A 25,111-nucleotide genomic window follows, 5' to 3' on the forward strand; every position below is an offset into this window, starting at 1 on the left:
CTTTCCAACTTGATTACATAATGTGTGAAGTCGAGCTAGTGCAAGACAAGCATTTGTGGTTAAAAAGTGTATAACTTTATATTTTTTAATAGAAAATGACTGATTGTTTCACTAGATAAGACCCTTATTCCTCAGCTGGGATTGTGTAGAGCCCTTTGAATCTGCATTTAAACTGCAGTTTGCAATGCAATTAATAACAATGTAAATAAAAATAGCAAAAAGTCAAACAATGCAAACATATGCATGATTTGTGCCTCAGTTCATGATGGGAAGAGGAAAAATGGAACTGGACCAAAGCTTTCCAGTGATTTACATTAATCCAACTCAGCTACAACTCAGTTTGTTGATTGTAATAAAAAAAAAATAAAAATCAATAAATTTTCTTGAACATTGTAAGTTGTTACAAAAAGTCATAAATCTACAATAATCAAATATTTTAGTATTATTTAGCTTACTTGATCTGTGAGTCATTTTAAAGCATAGTTCTGAATCATGATCCTCAGTCTATTTGACTGTGGATTACTTCTGTTCACTTGAATAATCCATAGAAAACAATCATCTAGACTTCTTTCAGTTGTTTGACATCATTTACCCGTGACAACCCAGAATGCTCAGCAAAAAACTGAGAGTACTAAAGTCAACAGACCCAAAGCAATCCATCACCAATCTGAATAACCTCACTCAGTTATCAAACCACTTTTACAGTACATCTAATAAAGACAATCCAACAGTAAGTGCTGTCCAGCGTCGCCTCAGACTCTTTGGGCTCTTAAATGAGGACAGTTAACGACCTCTGTCCAGACTGCCACAATACTTTCATTCTGTTACATCAGACGGACATACTATGACAGAAAATGACATTACTGGATATAATATAAATCCTTGTGTCAAGTTCAGTACTGAAGTGACAGAAATGGCTACCCTCATGAAAGCAGTAGTGAATCACATTAAACCTGTAAAGAACATGTCCAGGTCACATTTCAACCAAAAATAAATGAAAATGGTTACTAACAACTACACTCTTAAAAATAAAGGTGCTTTAAAAGGTTCTTCACAGCGATGCCATAGAAGAACCATTTTTGCTTCCACAAAGAACCATTCAGTCAAAGGTTCTTTAAAGAACCATCTCTTTCTTACTTTTTTATAATCTGAAGAACCTTCTTTTAGCACAAAGAACCTTTTGTGAAACAGAAAGGTTCTTCAGATGTTTACGTTTCTTTATGGAACCATTTAGACAAAAAATGTTCTTCTTTGGAACCGTGAAACACTTTTATTTTTAAGAAGTGTAATTACTATGTTTCGGTTTTGCAAACTACAAGAGCTGATTTTCTGTGCGTTTCCTGTCGATAGAGCTTAACTTGTATGTAAAGTGCTTAACACAACGAGTACATTTCACCACAGTGTGCAAACATGAGTCATCTAAAAGGTGTTTGTTTGAAAACAAAAGCCCCCATTTGTGCTCGGGCAAACCCCTGGAGACTCCCGACAGACTCAACATCCACAGAAGGTGAAAGACAGCACCTGAACGCTGCCTGACAGCATATGACAGAAACATCGCATGTGCACTGCAGCATATTACCCATAATGCCTTCCCCAGCACCTCAGGCCAGCCTGTAATTTGATCTCATGATCACCTTCTGAGAGGTCAAAGGTCAGGTCTAATGAATGAAGGGGTGAGGACAGCTAGGTAGCAGGCAGAGGGACGTTTGTTCCTCCTCTGTTCTTTACATGAAAATACTCCTCTGTTATTATTTATGTGGAGCTATTGTATGTTCTCTCTCTCTCTTTTCCTCCTATCAGCTGTTTGCTCCTTTTGGTAATCCATCTTCATTGCTGAGACGTATGCCGTGTTGTGACAGAACGGACACTGAGAGATTCTAGAAGATGGAAAGCAGGTACCTAACACAGATACAGCCAGACAACCAATCAGACCTTCAATATATGCACTGGACTGGACGGAGAAACTCAGCCGTCAGCCAATAACACGCAAGACTGAGTGAGACAAGTATCTAAATCTGCTGACATATCGCTGCATTTTCTGTGCTGGTTTCGGGCAATTTGTGTACTTAAACATGGCATTAAATGGTGAAAGCTGTAACTAAAAGCATTTCAGTGTTGAGAAAGATTTAATAAACAAACACTCCAGCTGTGAAGGAGATGAACTGCATTGTTGGTGTTACAAAACTATGGATATATATTCTTCTGAGGTTTCAGACAGCTGGCGAAAACAATGTTAAATGCATAATAAAATGCCATATGAGTCAAAAGTTTTTGAACAGTAAGATTTTTATTTTTTAAAGAAGTCTCTTCTGCTCACCAAGCTTGCATTTATTTGATCCAAAATACAGCAAAAACAGCAATATTTTTAAACATGTTTAGTATTTAAAATAACTGTTTTCTATTTGAATATATTTGAAAATATCATTTATTCTGCTTGGTGAGCAGAGGAGACTTCTTAATCTTTTAAAAAAAGATTAAAAATCTTACTGTTCCAAAACTTTTGACTGGTAGTGTAATTGGGCATAATTAGGACAGCAAAATAAAGTGTCTTCACTTTTAAAAGGGAAGAGGAAAAGCTCATGAAATCTATCTTTTCCTAAAAGAAGGGAAAAGACAACAGACACTATAATAAATTCAGGTTTACTTGTGATAGTTCACCCAAAAATGAAGATTTAGTCATAATTTACTCACATTTAAGTTGTGCCAAAACTGTATGAATTTCTTTAAGATGTTGAACACAAAAGAAGGTATTTTAAAGAATGCTGGTAACCTTTGACTTGTGGAGAAAAAAAAGTCTGTTTTGGTTACCAAACTATCCCTTTAAGAATAAAAATATAATAGGAATAAAAATAACAGTTTGTGCCAATTACAGTGTATTGTACCTTGAATTATTATTGACAAATAATAATAAAAATGTAATATTTGATTTTAAACAGACCATTTTGTTTACTTTTGTACTTTTGTGTTGGTATTGTTAACTAAAACTATTAAACATTTTTGTTATTTGAGATGAAAAGATACAAAATGTATGTAATAGATGAAAAATCTAAAAAAAAAGCAAATGTAAATACTATAAGGAATAAAAATAATAGTTTGTGCCAACCATCATGTATTGTGCTTTGAGTTACTGACTTAATGCACTACCAGTCAAATCAAAAGTTTTTGAACAGAAGGTTTTAATAGTATTTTTTTTTTTTTTTTTAGTATTGTGGGTTTTTTTTTTAAAGAAGTTTCTTCTGCTTCTGATCAAAGCTAAATTTTCAGCATCATTACTCCAGTTGTATGCTGATCTTCAAGATTTATTTATTTATTTTTAATTATTATTATATGTCTTTAAAACAGTTGAGTACATTTTTTTGAGGATACTTTGATGAATAGAAAGAAATGATAGAAATGAATACTTGTATTTAGCAAACATGCTTCAAATTAATATAATAAATTAAATTAACTTTCTATTCATCAAAGAAACCTAAAAAAAAACATAATAGTAATAAATGTTTTTTGAACAGCAAATCAGAAAATTAGAAAGATTTCTGAAGGGTCATGTGACTGGAGTAATGACAGTAATGAAATTCAGCTTTGATCACAGGAATAAATTTCATTTTAAAAATATAATCAAATAGAAAACAGTCATTTTAAATAGCAAAAATATTCTGAAATTTTACTGTTTTTTCTGTACTATGGATCAAATAAATGCAGGCTTGTTGAGCAGAAGAGACTTCTTTAAATAACATTAAAAATCTTACTGTTTAAAAACTTTTGACTGGTAGTTTACATGGATAAATACTAATAAAAAAATGTAATATTTGAGCTAACACTTTAGGGACTATTTCTCACTAGTTGCTTAATAACATGCATATTACTAGCATATTGACTGTTTATTAGTACTTATAATGCACATATTAATGCCTTATTCTGCATATTCAGTTTATAAGCACCCCAATTTGTATCAATTCCTGCAACTACATGTCTGAGGATTGAATTGCTTTCTGTCTGCAGTCGGTATCTGATTTATCACGTCTGTTTGTCTGAGGAAATGTGCTGCTCTTCACCTGTGACGTCCCTGTTGCCGTGTTACTTTAACCTTAGACCGCCTCAGACATTGTCTGGTCTCATTCAGCTTTTGTTTAAGCTGCACAACATGGCGGTTAACTTCTTGGCCTTTGCACTGCCGCCAGACGTCGTGTCACTCGTCGCGCTGGGGAAGAGTGGAGGAAGATGGCGTCTGATGTTCTCAGGAAGTCTGTCCGCTAGATGAACACTCCTTCCTTTTCACTCCTACTCTCCTGATTCTCATCACTCCTCTGGTCTTTAGCACCTGCCAACACGACAGCAGAAAATGATGCAGCTTTCATAGCTGAGTGATAAGTCCATTACTCCAAAAGCTTTGATACAACAACTATGAAATCCCACTACAACAGAATCAAAGTTTATGTTTACACATAAGCTTATAAGAAGAAGAAAATAGGCATAGACAAACACAGGCATATTAATTAAAATGGCAATGTGTATTTTGCACCACTAGTGACACAAAATGGAACTGCAAAAAAAAAAAAAAATTGCTTTCAGAAAAACTTTTTTTATACCTAGCAGTATATATATATATATATATATATATATATATATATATATATATATATATATATATATATATATATAATGATTAATTAAATAATGAAATGAATATAATTTCTGTCAAATTTTATTTATTATTTTTATTTTTTGCATACATTATTGACATGAAGGTTTGGCAAACAGTGGACAGAATCTGTACCAGCATGAAAAAAATTAAATAAAATCATATTTATTAAATATTATTTAAATAATTGTATTTATATAGAGTTTTTCTAACACTCAGAGTTGCTTTACAGTAATAAAGAAATAACTATGACAATCAAAAATAATAATCATTATTATTCATTATTTAATTAGTTAATATTAATGATATAATTTATTATGCTATCTGTCAGATTTTTAAATTTTTTGACAGAGATTACTGAAATGTAATAAAATAAAATAAAATAAAATAATGTGTTAAATATTATTTAAATACTTTTGTTTATATAGAGCTATTCTAACACTTTGATGCTTTACAATAACTAAGAAATAACTATGACAATCCAATAATAACAATAATAATAATAAATAATAATAATCATTTTTTAGTTTTTTTTTGACATACATTATTGAAATGTAAGTTTGGCAAACAGTTTTATAGATTTCAGTGTTTCCTTATTCAAGTGGACAGGATCTGTACCAGCATGTAAAATAAAATGAAATAAAATAAAATGTATTAAATATTATTTAAATAATTTTGTTTATATAGATTCTTTCTAACACTCAGAGTTGCTTTACAATAACTAAGAAATAACTATAACAATCAAATAATAATAATAATAATAATAATAATAATAATTATTATTATTAATAATATTTATTATTATTAGTAGTAGTATTAATTATTTAATATTAATTAAATAATTTATATAATTAACATATATACATTATCAAAATGTAAGTTTGGCAAACAGTTTTAAAGATTTTATTCAATTGGACAGGATCTGTACCAGCATGTAAAATAAAAAAAAAAAAAATATATATATATATATATTATTTAAATAATTGTATTTATATAGAGCCTTTCTAACATTAAGAGTTGTTTTACAATAACAAAGAAATAACTACGACAATCAAATACTAATACAAATATTATTTATTATTTAATATTAATTAAATAATTTACATAATTTCTGTCAGATTGAGTTTTAGTTTAGTTTTAGTTTTTTTTACATACATTATTGTATTAAAGTTTGGCAACAGTTTTATAGATTTCAGTGTTTCCTCATTGAAGTGGACAGAATCTGTACCATAATAATAATAAAAAAAATAATAATAAAATAAAATAATGACAATAATAATAATAATAATAATAATAATAATAATAATAATAATAATAATAATAATGCATTTTATTAGCATCAGATTGGAAAAATCACATTGACACAAATATGAAAAAAAGACATTTGTAAGAACAGAATATAAAGAACAGAACAGAATATAAAGACTAACCTAAAAGTTAATAGCTATCCATAAGTAGTTGTGTACTCTGACAAAATAAACATTTTTGCAAGCTACTGCCTTTGAGATGAATGAGATTACTCGCAGCTTCCCTTTGTTATTATAGGGCTCATTAGCTTTAACTACCTGAGACAATTGTTTTTCATCATATTCATTTAGATGGAAGATGTGTTTATAGCCTTTAGCAAAAAAGTTTGACTGGCATTAAGGTGGCACAAGAACAAATTTCTCTCAGCAAAACCCTCCAGCAATAGTGTGACGGATGTTGGTATTATGCTTATTTCCCATAAGTTACGTCTCATGAACAAAGCAATCAGCTGGGACAGAAGTTCTCTTAAGAGGTATCTGTATAGGCCATATTATTTTAAATAACTGCAATGATGGCTAAATAAATATCGGTGAAACTCACAAAAACAAGACCAGGTCAGATTTCACCTTAACATCAAAGAAATGACACTTAGCATATTTCTGACAGGTTTCGTGAGTTTCAGCAATAAATACTGCAGGTTTCCCCTTCAACGACACATTTAAGGAGGACGCTGGTGTGTACATATACTGTAGAGGGTGTGTGAATGTGTTTGTTTGATGAAGATCACTCATCTGACTATGACAGGTTCTGTTTTTCACAGAATATGACTTAGAAGTCGTGATGAGGAATCATTAATCCTATGTTGCCATCGATCATTTCAACCAGACTAACATGACAAGAGCTTCGTGAGATGCTGATGGATTTTAAATAACATTTAGCATGTCTGCACTTTGTCTTTTTTTACAATCTATGATGTACACAGAAAGATATTAAGTTTCCAGAATTCAGTCTTTGCCAAAGGAAAGTTCAAAAACACAGATATGTTTGCCTTAAAGATAAAGTGCACAATTTTTACATTAATATATATGAAAAAAATGACTGTATTTAAACAGGTTTCTGGAAGACTCCCGCATCTGCCATTGGCCAGCCAAAAAATAGCTCCGCCCCAAATTCACATCAACATTATGCACTGGGGGTGTGGTTTGTTTTTTCAGCTTTGTAAGATCCTGTCAAACAGACAAAAACATGATGAATAGGACATGTGATATATACTCTAAAATATATCCAAGTTTAATTTCTATAGTATTGTCCCTTGAGAAGATATACTAAAATGATAGCTGAAATGTGAAAGACTAGTTATAAAATCAGTGTTTTGATAGCAAAAGATTTATACTTTTTAGCTGGATCAACCTACAAACAGCTCACTTGCAGTTATTTCTGTACATCAGATAGGGTCAGCATTATTTTAACATGGAAAAAAATGACACTTCAGCTTTAAATGTAAGTTGAAAGAAAAATAAACATGAGCAAACCTGGAGAGGTTATTTATCTCCACTTGAAATCTGAACGCACTTTCCTCATGTCAAGCTCTGACAGGATGAAGCACTCTGTCATGCACAGTCACACAATGAAAATACGAAAAGTTACTCTACAAAACACCTCTAATCGGAGAGAAGATTTGGCTCAGAAATTACGAAACACTTCATAGTTGTTTGACAGAGACAAATGAGTACTGCGGCCCAGAATGCATTGCTGTGGTGAATGCATTGCTTCAAAAAGACACTAATGGTGGTGAGAGGAGGTGAAAGACACATTGAGGGTTTTATTTTACTGTACGTAATGCTACAGTGATGCGTCTATCTGCTGGCATAAACCACATGATCATCTTTAGCTTACACAACATAAATTTTCACTGTAAATTCACAGAATATTTTTTCCCAATCAACTACTTCAGAACACAAAGCGCTCCAACAATACAATGATTTCAGCTTTACAAATACTAGTAGTTACAGTTAATGGCAATTTAATTACCCTCATGCTGTATAAACAATGTACATGCCCCTGAAAATGGTTGTTGTGACAGAGATTAACCTTGCTGTCAGAATTCCCTCCAGGAAAAACCCCTATAAATCTCAGCAGGATCTGCTTCAGCATGCCTTCCAGTGCTACGTCAAGTGACAATTAATCACATGTGTGACAAATAAGAAAAATAAAAGCAGCTCTTGATGGAAACTGGTTGGCAGACAAGAACGCTCAGAAAGCAAATAAGGCTCTCAAAGTGAAACATCCTTGTGAATGTGCCAAACAGTGGAAGACTATTTGAAGTAACATTTTGATAAAACCAAGATAAAACTACTTTTTGCATTAAATAACAGTGTCAACATATTCCTCTGCTCTAACTAAATAGAGAGTTATTGGGTTTGAATGAACAACATTAATCGATATTAATCTTTAATCTGCTTCCGGAACAACACTAAGAAGATTTCCAGAGTTTAGGCACTAAAAAGAAAAAAAAAATGCAGCCGAGTATCATCAGCATAACAGTGAAAGTTAACACCATGATTCCTGATGATATCTTGTAAGAGTAACATGTAAATCGTAAAAAGCAGTGGTCTTAGTACTGATCCTTGAGGTACTTGTGATTGATAAGATGCCGCTACACTCACTGCTACAAATTGATGATGGTCAGATAAGTAAGATTTAAACCATGCCAATGCAATTCCACTAATGCTAACATAATTTTGTAGTCTACTCAGAAGAATGTTGTGGTTGATAGTGTGAAATGCAGCACTAAGATCCAGTAGCACTAATAGGGAGATACAACCAAGTGAAGAAAAGGTTAACACTCCTGCTACCACCAACCCAATGACAGTAATGGTGGAGCCCACTACAGAGCTTGAGCCTCCCATGATACAACAGCCAGAGCCAATGCCAGAGCCACAGATCATCCGGGAACACGAGCCAACCATGTCTGACCAGGTGTGTCAGCCAGCAACATCGCTTGTGCCAGTTGGATTTCTGGTGGAGTTTGAGGGGACGTCATGGAGCTCAATCCCCTCTATATCAGTTGATGATGCAGTGCTAATTTATTGGGAGCGTGATTATTTTCTGCCTGTGTCATTTCCCTGCACCGAGTCTGCTTCACCCAGCACCATACATTTAGAGTCTGTGTTCCTGCCCGACCCTGAATCTCTTGTGTTCCACCCTTAACCAAGTCTGTGGCATTGTTGATGTTCCCATTGCCTCCTCATCCTTACTCAGCCAGTTCTTTAGTCCCATCTCTGCTGTTTCCCTTCAGTTCCTCTGCTCCTCCTGTGTGGAGTCGCCTCGGACCTTCCAGTTTCCTGCTCCACCCTGGAGGCCTTCGAGCCCTAGACTCCATTTCTGCCTTCCAACCCTTTAGTGCCTCCTTAGCCTCTTTCACACAGAGTTTCCAGAAAACATACGGATAATGTGTCCCAATATTTGTCCCAGAATTGCTCGATTTAGGTGCATTCACACTGCCAGTGATTTTCTGGAATCTCTGTGTGTATTCACACTACTAGGTATCTATCCCAGGATCGTTCCCGGGATCAATCCTGGAACATGTTTGCCTTCACACAGAAGACATTCTGTCAATTTTATGTCAATTTTCTGGGATCAATGTGCTGCACAGGGGTTGATCCACAGTCCTCCCACGGTCCCTCGGCTCCACTTGGTTCTGTCTGTCCTTGGACTCCCTCATACCTCTAGCTCTACCTTAATCAGTCCTTGACCCATATCCATCACGGTTCTCCACTCCTCTGACTACACCTTGTCCTTCCATACCTTTGGCTTTGTTGGGCTCCTCCTTCCCTCCTGCTATACCTTGGTCCTCACTCCCTCCGGCTCCACCCCAGTCTTTCAAGCCCCCATCTCTACCTCAGTCCCGTGAGTCTGCAGCTTCAGCTTGGTCCTCTAGGCCTCTGCTGCCAACCTGGGTCTGTGTCTCCTCTGCTTCGCCTGTGGTCCACCTCCTTTGGCTCTGTCTCAGTCCATAGTCTCCCTGGTTCCGCCTGGTAAGACTCCACCATTGGTTCTCCCGCGACTCCACCTTGGGCCTGGATTCTGGCTCTCATGCTGGGGGTTCCACCCTGGTTCCTCCTTTAACTTATGCTGGGGATTCTGCCTTCAACTCTGCCCTGGCTCTGACTGCTTCAGTCTCCACCCTGTATTCTTCCTCCTTCATCTCTGCCCTGGCCCTGCACCCCTCACCTAAACCCCTTCCTCTGTTTGACCTTTTGTTTGAGACCCAAAGATGCACCTCCTTGTTGGGGGGAATACTGTACCGGGTCATCTGTCTTTTGTGTTTGTTTTAGTTGGACTTTGAGTTCTTTCTCTTTCTAGATTAGTTTGTATTCATTAGTTTTTATGGTTATTAATGGCTTTGTTAGTATTTGCACCTGCTGTTCATTTAGTTGATTGGTTTGTTATATCACCCAGCATATACTTCATGTTTGCATTCAGTTTATTTGTTCCCACAGAAGAAACTGGCAATTTTATGGCAATTTTCCGGGATCAATGCACTGTGTGAAAGGTGCTCTTGGTTCCACGCTCCCTCAGCCCCACTGGGTTCTGTCAGTCCTTGGACTCCACTGGGCTCCCTCATCTCTCTGGCACTGCCATAGTCAGTCATCGACCTGCATCCACCACAGCCTTCCACTCCTCTGGCTACACCTCATCTCTCCATCCCTTTGGCTCCATTGGGCTCCTCTGTCCTTCTGGTTCCACCTTGGTCCTCACTCCCTCCGGCTCCACCTCGGTACTACGAGCCTTCAGCTTTGCCTTGGCCCTCCAGGCCTTTGCTGTCACCTCAGGTCTGCGTCTCTTCTGCTTGGCTTGGGTCTCCACCACCTTTGGCTCTGTCTCAGTCCACAGTCTCCCTGGTTCCGCCTGGCAAGGCTCCACCATGGCTTCTCCCTTGACTCCACCTTGGGCATGGATCGTGGCTCTTATGCTGGGGGTTCCACCCAGGCTTCTTCTGCCTTCGACTCCGCCCTGGCTCCGACTACATCAGTCTCCACCATGGCTTCTTCCTCATCCATCTCGGCCCTGGCCCTGTGGCCCCCACCTATCCCCCTCCTCTGTTTGACCTTTTGTTTGAGACATGAGGACGTGCCTTCTTGTGGGGGGGATACTGTTATGGGTCATCTATGTTTTGTGTTTGTTTTAGTTGGACTTTGTGTTTTTTTGTTTCCAGATCAGTTTCCTTTGTATTCTTTGGTTCCTATGGTTGGTTACTCATTGTTTCGTTAGTGTTTGCAAAACAAACCAATCAACTAAATGAACAGCCTGTTGTTCGTTTAGTTGATTGGTTTGTTTCAGTGTATTTAAGCCCTGTGTTTTCTTCTGTTCATGGTCAGTTCTTGTTGTGTGTAACCCGGTTGTTCACAATATCCATTATATGTGCATTGTTTGTTGGACACCATTGGGTAAGGCAGGATGTTTTAAAAAAAAAAAAAATCCAAATAGAAAATTTAAAAAATACTAAGATCGACGGTATATTGTGTCTGTGTGTGTGAGAGGGTGTGTTTTGTAAATAATGTATTCTGAATATCTATTTTAACCAATGTCCATAACAAAAATACAAAAATAATGAATGGGAAAAAAATTAATCAATTACTTAAATTCCTAAATAAACCAAATTATGCTCTGTTATGAAATAATAACAAATGCAGGGCAACAGGGGCAAAGGGATGTACACAGCTTTTTTGCAATTAAGGTTTAGAAGAAATCAAAAAATGATGTCCATGTAAACAATGTAACTCTCACTAAGAATGATGCATTTTATATTCGTTTTATATTCAGTCTACCACAAAGCATGAAGAAGAACTAGTGCTGTAAGCCAACACTTACTCTACATACACTGAGATTAAAGCATGAAGATCTGGGAACCCCCGGTTTTTCTACAAACCCGATTTCCTGTGCCGTCTCCCCCACAGGCGAGAGCGAGTGTTTGTGCTCTGGGGCAACGCAGTGCACTTCATCATTCTTATGAGCGGCTCTCAGACAGCAGCGCTGCAGCCCAGTGTACTATCAGCCTTTAATCCATCATCTTTTATGGAGAGTAATGGCTGTGCGTGTACACCAGCAGAAGGGAGGATGGGTAGAGTGTCGGGGCAGGCAGGATCTGGGCCTGCAAACATCACCCGACAATAGCACTCACTTCAACATGGCTGGGATTTCAGAGCTATTATAAGATGGGAAATTACATTATCTTTACATTTCCAATACTTCATCAGTAACTGCACATGCTCAATTAATTTTGTTTGCTTTAGTTGGACATGTAGACGACAGGTACAAGGACCTTATTGTAATTTACAGTTCAAAGAATGAGAAGCTACATTTTGAATAAAAAAAAACAAGCTAGTTATAACAGGTATTATTTGTTTTATCATGTACGAGTGGGGCAGAGTCACACTATTTACCCCAGTACATTTTTGAAGAAAAAAACAAACAAAAAAAAACTTAAAATCTTGACTATAAACAAACATCCCAAAATATTGTATTAATTTAGATTTTTTTTTTTTTTTTTTTTTTTACATTTCCCCTTTTTTATTTTAGTTTTTTAAGTTTAAGTAATTGTGTGTTTTGTCTTTTTTTTTTTTTTTTAAATGTATATAGCTCTGTCATGACAACTCTTGGGGGGATTGGCATGGTAATGTACACAACAATGTTATTGTATTTGGTCTTCGCGGAATAGATCTGCTACGCTGCTGCGGCAGAGCAAGTACAGAGACTTGCTACTGCCAATACATCCACAACATGCTGCTGTGAGCATGTAAGAAATACTGCTGCTGCACATATAACATATATGAAAAACCCCCATATAGCATACATAAATCACCTTGTAGCAGATCTATAAAGGTGGAGCTGGGGAAGGTGGAGGGTTTCTGAAGCATGTTGCACACTGCTACAGCAAGCACTAGTCATATATTTGAATGATGAGCAGTGAGCTCATTGGCTACTGATACAGGAGAGAACCAATCAGCTGTGCCATGTGACAATGATGTCATAGGTCAGACTGAGTTAGACCTATTGGTCTGGGCCATCATGCTAGAACTCTGTATTTATATAGTTTCATACATTTTTATGTCTGTTTTAGTTATTTTAGTACATCAAGTTAAAAGTACATCAGTTATTTTAGTGCATCAAGAAAAAAATAAAACAACCCCAAGAAAATTAATTAAATCCAAATTTAAACAGTAAAATAATTAATAAACATAAAATCATTCTTGAAACCATTCAAAAGTAAAAGTTAATATTTAAAACTACCATAATACCAAAGCAGCGACTCAAAAGTACATACACTGTAAGAATAAAACAATTTCTGGAGTACATTTTACAAGAAACTACTATTCCAGTTTTTCTGTTTCAAAACTTTATATTAGCTATGAAATTTACTAGCAATTTATGAGTGAATATTTCTTCTATTATTTCTACACCCTCTTTTTCAGTCACATCGCCATGATGTGAAAAAAAAAACGCCCCAACCCCTCTTATTTAGACATTATATTTTATTAGAATTGCTAATAATTTCCCTTGCATCTCCACCTCAACCTCCCTCATAATTTCAGAGTCCTTCAAAAGGTGAAACAAAGCAGAAGTCTCAGACAAAAGCCCATTATGAGACACAATGATACATCATAGGAAACTTTACAAGAAATATCCCCTCCCTAAAAACACCATTAGAACATGTTTGAATAATAGATGGAAGGTAATACAAATACCTAATGTAATCATATCTGGATTTGAGCAAGACTCAGCCAAAACATGAAAATGCACATACTGTATATAAATCACATTTATCAGATTTCCGTCTGATTTCATTCATGCATAACTCACTACTGCCAGGTCATTGCTGTGTGGTTGATTAAGTGCATTAAGGGGCCATATACATATACGTATTTCCTTCTTAGAATTATTTCTGAAGGATCATGTGACACTGAAGACAGGAGTAATCAAAGGAATAAATTAGATTTTAAAATACATTAAAATAGAAAACTGTTATTCAAAACTGTAATAATATTTCATTAAATAGTTGTATTTTGATTAAATAAATGCAGCCTTGGTGAACATGAGAGACCTTCGAAATCATTTAAAATATCTCATCAACCCAGATTTTTAAACAGTAGTGAATATATACTTATTTCTGTATTTTAAATATAAATCAGCCATTTCACTTATATTTACCCTCAAGAAACTATAGTTAACTCGTGAATGGGTCTAAATATCTACTGAGAGAGTCAGAATGCCATCTGTTGACTTCATCCAGTGGATATTCTTCTATCACCCTGTCACCTAATCAAAGAAATCTGGTCCCCCGCCCCCCTCCTCCAGCCTCCTTATGGTGCTTTCCGCGTCTTCAAAGTTCTGCGCATCGATTAGTAACTTTGACGCCTCCATGCTGGCGAGATGCCAGAAATGATAAGCGCTCATGGGGGACGTGAGAGCTAAGTGCTAAATCAATGTTTGTACGTCTCCGATGCGGATAGCGTTACTGAAAGGGCCCAGTGGCCAAAAGTAGTGATGATGTTTCCTCGGGGACGTCTTTAAGAGTCACACTTACCGGCTCATTTTTTGGTGCAATCATCCACGTGATCAATCAAATGCCCTTCTTGGGGACAAAATAAAGAGTCTTAATTACCCTTCGTTCACTTATTAAGCCCTTTCATTCAGCCAAAAATGAAAACTTTCTCAATTTATTCACCCTGAGGGCATTGAGACCGCATATTATTTTCTTTCTTTCATGAAACGTAAACACAAGTGTGTTCCATACATGAAAGTAGGTGGTGATTTATACTAGCAAATTAGAAAAAGCGCCATAAAAGTATCAATAAATCATTACGATTTCATTAAAGGAATAGTTCACCCAAAAAAAATTTTCACCCTCAGACCATCCAAAATATAGTTTGGTTTACTTCATCAAAACGGATTTGGGGAAATGTAGCACTTGTTCAGTGTTATGATCATTTGCAGTGAATGGGTGCCGTCACAATGAGAGTCCAAACAGCTGATAAAAACTCATAAAAGCACCATAAAAGTATTATTAAGTAGAAAAAGTAATTATGATTTCATTAAGGAATAGTTCACGCAAAAATAAAAATTGACTTAAAATTTTCTTACTCTCAGACCATCTGAAATGTAGTTTGTTTTACTTCTCAAAAAGGATTTGGGGAAATTTAGCATTGCATCACTTGCTATGATCACATGCAGTAAAAATGAGTGCCGTCAGAATGAGAGTACAAACAGCTGATAAAAACATAAGTAATCCACAAACTGTGTGTTTGTAAGAAACAAATCCCTCAGTAAGATGTTTTGAACTTCCAGCTAAAACACATATCCTCTATCCATAATACTGCTTTTTCCAGTGAGAAAGTTGTCACTGGAATATGCACAGATCCAGCACCGTTTGCAAGCCAAAACAGTACAAAACAGTTCTAAACAAATGTGTCAATGGATTTTGATTTGAGAGGACAACAGGAGAATGACTTATTCACTGGAGGAAGCATTATTACGGATTATGGACTCTATTTTTTGTATTTTAGCTGGAAACAATGGTTTGAAATTAAAAATACTTTAATGGTCAATTTATTTCTTACAAACACACATCTTTTCACTTCACAAGATATGATCTCATGGGCTGGAGTTATGTGGATTACTTGTGTATTGTTGTGATGTTTTTATCAGCTGTTTAAACTCATTTAACTCATTCTTACGGCACCCATTCACTACAGAGGATCCATTGGTAAACAAGTGATGGAATGCTACATTTCTTCAAATCTCTTCCCATGAAGAAACAAACTCATCTACATCTCAGACGGCCCGAGTGTGAGTAAATAATCATAAAACTATTGTTTTTTAGGTGAACTATTCCTTTAAAAACATTTATGGAATCTTTCCACTGTGCAAAAACAGTGAAAATCCATTCTTTAGATTTTTAAAATGCTATTCACATTAAGAGCGTCTGGAACACTGGAACACTCGAAATGTGAATAGATATGAGGGTGAGTAAACGATGACAACATGAGTGAATAACTGCCTTTAAGTGTATTAAACCTCCAAGTGTATTAAACTCCATCTACTTAAAAACCACAGCTGCAGATGATACAGGCAAACTTTTAGTGCTCACTGGTTTAGAAGTTCACTTAAACAGATAAAGCATGGAGATGTTTTAATAAAAATCACATTTGTCATCTGTGCTCCGATAGCATGCTCATCTCATTCAACCTGCTAAACCGCTGCATGCATCGCTTTCCTTTGATTTGAATAACTCATTAATAACAGGAGATGAGCTACAGGTTCAGCGTGTCAGACAGATGCAATGAAGCGTCCGTCTTCAAAGTTAAAAGGCAGATGAGCATGGGCATAATCTGTGATCTGTTTGATCTGATAAGATCTCTTTCTGGTATTCTGAAAGTATGAACCTCCATGTCTGAGCACTAGCTATTATCTCATGTGTCAATGACTGCGAAAGTACAGGCTAACAGGTCTGACTGTGAGAAGGGCTCTTAAAACTAAATGGAAAGGCCTGGGATGTTTCTGTGTGAAACTATGGACAGTTTTGGCCCTGAGGACTGACTAAAACACTCAATGTCATTTTTCCCATGCCTGATTCTGAATTGCTTAATAGCGTTTTGTGGTAAAAATGACATTAAAATGGCAGATTTTATTGCCAAAGCTGGCATTTTATGTATGTAAAACACATTCTACAGCTAGAAATTATGCTCAATAAAAATATTCTGTTCACAAGTGATAGTTACCTTTTTGTTGTTGTTGTCTTTACATCACATCTCATATTTTATCTCATGCTCATCACCGACACCGTTGTCTCCTTGGTAAACACTAACTTTTGAAACTTTATTAGTGGCTAAATTGCTGTGTGTGAGATGACACCAGAGATGACACCACAACTGAGGGATAGAAATAGTTTGTGTAAAATTGTTATAAATCATTTTCAGTTTGTTTATTTCACTATTTGTTTTGATTAGTTTAAATATGCAATCACATTTTTGTGATGGATTTTCATATCTACAGATTTAATGCCTGGGTGTAAAGTAAAATAAAACTATATAACAACATGAAAGGCATTTGTAAATGTAAATATACTGAAGGCATGATAGATAAAGACAGTTTTAAAGTAAAATTCATCAAACAAAAAACAAAAACCAAACCAAAAAAGAAAGAAAAGAAAAAAAAAGTATGATTCTCTTTGTGACACTTGCTGACAACATTCAGTAGCAAGATCCAATTCATCTAAACTGTAAAAAACAAAAACAAACAAACAAACAAAAAAAAAAAAAAAAAAAAAAATATATATATATATATATATTTATATATTAGGGGATCACTGGAGCAAGAACATACTGTCAGTCGTCGTGTGCGGGAAGGAGGAGTAGGGACGAAGAAGTCATGAACACACACTTTATTAAAACAATCCAAACAAGGGAATCAGGAACAGCAGGGAAACCACACGCTAACACAACGAAAACGACATTAAACGACATTAAGAACCGACATGGAACGAGAAACTGAATCAAACTTATATAACCAGGCTAATGAGACAAGGACATGTGTAAGTGATAAAACAATGACCTCATAATAAGAAACGGAACAGGAAAGACCAAATAAGGACACATAAGGGAAAAACCAATGAAACAGTCCTCAGGGGTGTGACACATACTACTATACTATTTTAGTATTTCTACTTCAAAATATCATATTTCACAACAGTGTTTTAGTGCAAAAAAAGTAAGATTGCGAGATTAAAGTTGTAATATATCAAGAATTACGTAGAAATTACGAGAATAAAGTCAAAATTATGAGAATAAAGTTGACATGTTTTGAGAATAAAGTTGAAATGTTTCAAGAATAAAGTCAAAATTACGAGAATGAATTCTTAGCAATTACGAGATTAAAATGATAATATTTTAAGAGCATATTCTAACCTGTTGCACATGCCCGGATTGGGAGCAATGGGAGAAATTCCAAAGTCTTAACTTTCAGTTTTATAACGAAATACAAACAATATGTCTATTACAGTAATGTGTTTTCCCATCGTAATGTGGTGTGAGAGATCGCTGTATTCGCCTCAGTTTAAGCGGCATGTGAATCAGTCATCATTCTGATTATAATGAGACATTCGTTTCATTAAATTAGGCTATACTGTTTTTTCATTCCTTCTGATGTTCCCTAATGTTTATGTCATGCTATAAATTTGAAATAAAGAGGAAACACATTTATAATTTGTATTTCATGATAAAACTGATAGAAGCTGAGCTGTGCTATTATAAAAGCAACAGAGCACAAAATGATTGCGATTACTGGGTGGCTGGTCCACTATAAATAATGAATGGAAGATGTTAAATATTATTTCCAATCATTTACTTTATTATACAATGAATAATAATAACTTGTGAATAGTCACTTATATACTTCAGAAAAGACAACAATATAACTTAATGAGTTGGAGTCCACTTCAAACTTTAGAACGTTTTATTGTTGTTTTTAATGAAATACATGTGAGGAATGAAAGATTAGATGCCACAGATGTTTTTGTGGAGTAGGTGGTTGAATTTTTAGTATAATTTAATAAAACGTCTCATTGTAATCGAAAAAAGAGTATTGATTCACATGAACACAGCGATCTGTCCTGCCACATTAAAGAGCATTAAAAAAACATTATTGCAAGACACATTGTTTGTATTCTGCTATAAAACTGATAGATTTCGAAAGCTGAGACTTTCTTTTATACTAAAAGTACCAAAAGCACAAAGCTTATTGCTATTATTGGGTGGCTGGCGCACTACAAATATGCCTAATGAATGTAATCGAAGACATGAAATATTATTTCCAAGCATACTGTCCCTGCGAGTATAACACATGGTATGATTTCTGCTAATAATCCTACATATATTCAATGAATTCCTGTGATCTTGCAACTTCTTCCGGTGCTCCCAATCTGGGTCATTTGCATGCGCAAGCTGTACTGTCAAAATATTATAACTTTAATTGCTACGATTTAATACTTTTATATATTACAACTTTAATCTCAGAATTTTAGATTTTTTTAATATCTAAAGGATAAAATAAAAATTCCTGATAGGGATTTTTATTTTGTTTTTTAGAAAAAGACAGTTTGTTTTGTTAGATAAAACCCTTCTTCGTTGTGAAGAGCCCTTTTGGACCTTCAACCTGTTGATCCCCATTGAAGTCCACGTTACGAAGAATGTCTAGAATGATTTCCTCAAAAACCTTAATTTCTTTTTGACTGAAGAGAGAAAGAGAAGAACATCTTGGATGACATGGGGGTGAGTAAATTTTTCAGGAAATTTTAATTCTGGAGTGAACTAATCCTTTAATTCAATGTGTTTTAAGTAAATGTAATTTTACTAGCAATATTTTTGTTTTTTTTTTTTTTCAGTGCATATGTTAAATATTAAAAACATCAAAAACATCCTTAAAGGGGTCATCAGATGCAAACTTTACTTTTACATGTTGTTTGAACATTAATGTGTGTTGGCAGTGTATGTACAAAACTACCCTATTATGACAAAAATCCATTCAGTGGATTTTAATTAATCTGTAAATATAGTATCCTCTTTTTCAAATCAAATCACACTGACAGAGGCCGCTCCCACGATAGTTGATTGACATGAGCGTCTTACCTCAGATCAGGTGTAACAGTCCAACCTCCACTGTTTCGATGCCGGAGCAGGGATGTAAGTTAGACAAGTTAGACAAGTTAGACAAGAATATCTATGATTGAGCGATTGAGGTGTTGTGTTGCTGGATGTAATAATGAACATAGTGGTCGTCATTTACTCCCGACATCTGAGCAGCTGAAGACGCAGTAGATTATGTTTGTTTGTGAAGGGAATGTGCCTCCCAATCTACATAAATGTGTCTATGTTTGCGCAAATCATTCGGGATCCAGCTTCACCTAGAGCAGAAGTGAGTATAAGTTTTTTTTTTTATGAATCTCTGCAATCACCTTTCCTAGTAACCTGCTAGTTAGCAAGTTTCGCGGCTAAACGCGCTAAATGCAGCTAAAGTAAACAATCTCTCAGAGCAGCAGACAGAAGAGAGGGGCGGGGCGAGCAGAGCTCATTTGCATTTAAATGAACAATCCCTCAGAATGGGATGATTTTTGCAGAGCTCATTTTGACGAGGTAAAAAGGGTGTTGTTTTACACTACCATTGAGAATTTTTAATCAAAGTATATTACAGACTTTTCATTAAGACCCTACACTGTAAAAAAAACAATTTGTTGAGTCAACATAAAATAATTTGTTACCTGGCTGCCTTAAAATTTTAAGTTCAGTCAACTCAAAAAAAGTTTATCCAGCTTGAAATGTTAAATTATACTAAGTAACAACTTAGATATTTGAGTTGATTCAACTTAAAATTTTAAGGCAGCTTATTTTACCCATCTGTTAAGTTTAGCACACACAAATATCTAAGTTGTTACTTAGTACAACTTAACATTTCAAGTTGACTAAACTTATTTTAGTTGACCGAACTTAAAATTTTAAGGAAGCAGGATAACAAATTATTTTAAGCTGACTCAACATATTGTTTTTATTATTTTTTACAGTGTAAAGAATCATATCAACTTGTGGAAAATGGGCATCTGATGACCCCTTTAAAATCTTGAGAAACAAATTCAGTCAGGTGTATCAAATGTACACTGGTACTGTACATATGTATGTGTGTGTGTGTGATGGTGAGCTGGGATGCCCTCAGCTGTGTGACACGTACTTAACGTCACAGTATTTCACTGTTCACATATTTCCTGTCAGGCTGACGTGTTGCTACATGGAGGCTCATTTTTCAAATCCCCCATTTGAAAGCATTTGAAAACCACTGCTTCAGATTAATCTCCTCCTTTCTTACTCTGTCCATCTATTTAATATCAGCACTTCCCTTTCTCTGTATTTTGATTCTTTCTTTTCCCTCTCTACCAAAGAAAAATTTGAATTGACCCTGAACAACCTTGATGAGAAATCTTCATATTGAGATTTCTGACCCCTCTCAGGTCATCCAAAAATGTAGACAAGGTTGTTTCCTCATGGGAACAGGTTTGGAAATTTAGCATTACATCACTTGCTCACCAATGGATCATCGGCAGTGAATGGGTGCCATCAGAATGACAGGCCAGCTGATAAAAACATGACAATAATCCACATGACTCAGCTGCAAGTTTGTGAAAAAGAAATCCATCAGGACGTTTTTACCTTCAAACCGTTGTTTTTGGAAAACGTTGCCTCATTTGAATCAGGAGAGAAATATGCACCATTCACAAGCCCAAACTGTCCAAAACATTCTAAACAAATATGCTGGTGGATTTTAATGGGAGAGTACAACAGGGGATGGACTAACAGTATTATGTATTACGCAGAATCAGTGCACAGTAAGCACCCTGTAGCCCTATACCACAAGATCTGGGAAATGTGTGCATGACAAGCCTACAGTGTCTGGTAAATGTTTATGGCACCTTAGGACACATCCATCACTGCGCAGTGCAACAGGATAATTTCTCATGCATGTAACACATCTCTGTGTAAATATGATTAACATGAAATATGTCAGTCAAGTCTTTGATACACAGAAAGAAAAACATTCCTCTGAATTCCGTGTGGTTCAGTGCGATTTCCCCCGAATCTCTCCTGTAAATAACAGATCGTTTGTTGCAACTGAAGTTTGATCAGATATTTTTAAACATCATTTGCATGAACGAGTCTTTGCAGTGTTTGTTTGCATTTCTGCATGAGAGAAGGATCAGGTGTCACACCGCACACATATGCGGCATGTGAGAGGAAAACAAAGTGATTTCTGTGTTACTGCTTTGAATATTTCCTTAATGACAGCCAAATTTTAATATGGTTATTGAAAGTGTGCTGTTAAGCAATTACACATATATACTTCATGAATCTAAAACAGTTAATTAACATACAAACAGAACACAAACCTGAACCGAAAGTGCTGTTTAAAGTTTACTTTATTATTTAATGTAACATCATAAAAGCCTATATTGCTAAATATGGTGTTGGCTATATTGGTAAATATGTTTTTTCTTTATTCATTTTTTAAAAATCTTTTTGAAATCATATCTCAATCTTTTTAATGTAAGTATATTTTACTTACAGGTATTAAACTGTTATTAACCTGTTAATATAGAAAGTAAAATAAATAAATGCTGATTATTTGTGTGATGTAAAACAAGCTTCATTCACACTGATAGTGAATTTATCCCCAAAAGTCAATGAACATTGAAAACTCACTGAAAATGAATGACTTCCGGTCAGTTTGTCGCTGTCAGCGTGAACGGAGCTTTAGATTTGATTGCTTTAGCCCTGGAGCACAGGACCAATGTACAAGACAGATACTCTTCAGAAGTTATGGAAGATTGAGAACTCTTCTTTCCCCCCATGGGACGGTGTGACCTCTCTAATGCGTGAGGTTTCTAAACCAGGGTGCCTGGCAGATTGGCCACAGTTGTCAAAGAAACACGAGCAGGATTCACATGGCAGCGCTCGGACAGATCAATACACTAAAGTGTGGAGCTACTGACACGTTAAACCCGACAGCAGACATGGTCGAAATACACGCGCACACACATACACATCACATTACAAGCAGATTCCTTCAACAGAAAGCACAGCAGTAAAGGGACTCTATCCTTTGGTTCTGATACCTTAAATCATGCAGCCGAACAATAAAAAGTGTGCTTTTACTTTCCTAAACAATTAGACGTGCAATTATTACCAGCTGAACAATAAAACACCCTAGTAATGGCATAGAAACCCTTATAACTACCTCCAAACCACCAAGCTAGTGTTGTTATCATTACGTAAAACTGATAACTATTACAAAAAAGTTTTACAATTATATGTATATATATATATATATATATATATATATATATATCTGACATTGGTCTGTTAAGTCGTGGTGTTCCTCAGGGGTCTGTTTTGGGTCTTTTATTTTTTAGTTTTAATCCTTAAAAAGATGTTCCTCATCTTAATTCATCACAATTTCATGAAGTTTTAGATGAAAGATATAATCTCTAATATGATCCTACCTTACTAATCTTTCCCAATTTGTTGGTCTGGGAAACAACAAATGTGAAATTTTTCAGATCAGTCATGGTGTTCCTCAGGCATCTGCTTTGGGTCCTTTACTTTTTAGTAGTTATATGCTTTCTCTGGGGCAAATCATTAGGAAATATGGTCTAGGATGTCATCACTTTTATGCTGATGATACCCAAATTGCCATTCAGCTCAAAATCTGATACTATATTCACTTCTATAGGTGCTGATTTATGTTTATGCCGGTGGATACCCAACTTCCATAACACGGAACACTTCTGTCCCGTCCATTGCTCTTTGGGGATGTCATTCCCGAAACTTTGCAGCATTGATGTAGCCAAAAAACAAAGGTTTTATACAAATTCTGAATGAATTATATATAGCTTAGAAAGCACACAAAGATCACTCCATTTATAACCACAAAAAAGCTGTTACTTGTCTTAGTTCAACACAATCTTACGAAGTTTTAGATGAAAAATATAATCTAAATAGATCCTACCTTAATAATTGTTTCCAGTTGGTTGTTCTGGGAAACAACAAATCCGACACTGGTCAGGTCAGTTATGGTGTTCCTCAGGGGTCTGTTTTGGGTCCTTTACTTTTTAGTAGTTATATGCTTTATATGCAGTTATATGCTTTCTCTGGGGCAAATTATTATGGAAATATAGTCTAGGGCATCACTTTTATGCTGATGACACCCAAATTTACTCAAAAGTCTACTCAAAGTCTGATATTATGGTCACTTCCATAGGTACTAATTTATATTTATGTCTGTGGACAGCCAACTTCCATAACATGAAACACTTTTGTCCCGTCCATTGCTCTTTCAAGTGTGAATCCCGCATAAATATACAGATGTCATTCCCGAAACTTTGCAGCGTGTATGTAGCCAAAAAACAAAGGTTTTATACAAATTCTGAATGGATTATATATTGCTTAGAAAACACACAAAGAGCACTTCATTTATAACCACTAAAAAGCTGTTCCTCGTCTTAGATCGGCACCTATGGTCACTTCCACAACTCTTTCTGAATGTTCGTAGGATATAAAATTACAGATAGACCACAACTTTTTAAAAGTGAAAGGCTCCAAGACAGAGATACTTCTTATTAACACACCAGCATCTATTCACAAAAGTAGGAACTTCAAACTGACACTGGACAACAGCTTGGTATCGCCATCTGCACAAGCTTGTAACCTTGGTGTGTTATCTGATGTTCATTTGACACTGGAGGCTCATATGAAGAGTGTCATGAAATCGGCATTCCACCGTCATAGAAACATTGCCAGGATTAGGCCTCTCCTTTCATTACCTGATGCTGAAAGGCTTATCCATACATTTATCACTTCAAGAACTAAAACGAAAATGAAAACCTCCGGCATATTCTTCATGAATTGTAAAAATCTAGCTTTCTTTTCTTGTAGCTCAAAATATAAACTCTAGCTGGACTCTGGCCAAAAACCGAAAAATGATAACGGCCTGTTCTAAAAGAGAAACAGAGACAGAGGAGTCTCACCACAGGTAACATTTCAGACAGCTTCAGCCATTTCCAACAAATGAATATAATCCACACCGAAGTTCCCATGATGCATGAGTATTCCTAGCGCTACCTTCACCGCTTTACACGTTTATAGCTCCACTTACAGACATTAAACTTTTATAATATCATCAAGTCATTTCAATTGCTTTAACGAGGCCAGTAATTGGAGCAGCCCCTTGTAGCATGTCGCTTAATTTCCCTATTGCGATGTAACAATTACATATGATTTGAATATTTTTTTCTTCTCCCAGTTAAATTATGAAGAATCAACAGCGGAGTCGGATAACAGGGCGTCGATCCGCGCGGCGCGTGTCATGTGACTCCTGTGAATTGTTAAGATGAAGACAAACCAGCGGGGCTAATAGTGTAAGCGTTTCCCATGATGCACTGCTTCTAGCAGCTCTGATTATTATGGTGGTCTAATTAGTTGGTGCCAGAGCAGGCAGACTCCCAGCATGCTTTTCAGGACGGTATTGAGACATGGATCACGCTTGCTGCCACCAGCCAACGGCCCTTCTGGGGCATCTGAACCCCATTTTTATGTCTTTAAGCCTTTATTGCGGCTATTTCGGCGA

The sequence above is a fragment of the Labeo rohita genome, chromosome 14 (genome assembly GCF_022985175.1).
Source record: "Labeo rohita strain BAU-BD-2019 chromosome 14, IGBB_LRoh.1.0, whole genome shotgun sequence".
Taxonomy (NCBI): Eukaryota; Metazoa; Chordata; class Actinopteri; order Cypriniformes; family Cyprinidae; genus Labeo; species Labeo rohita.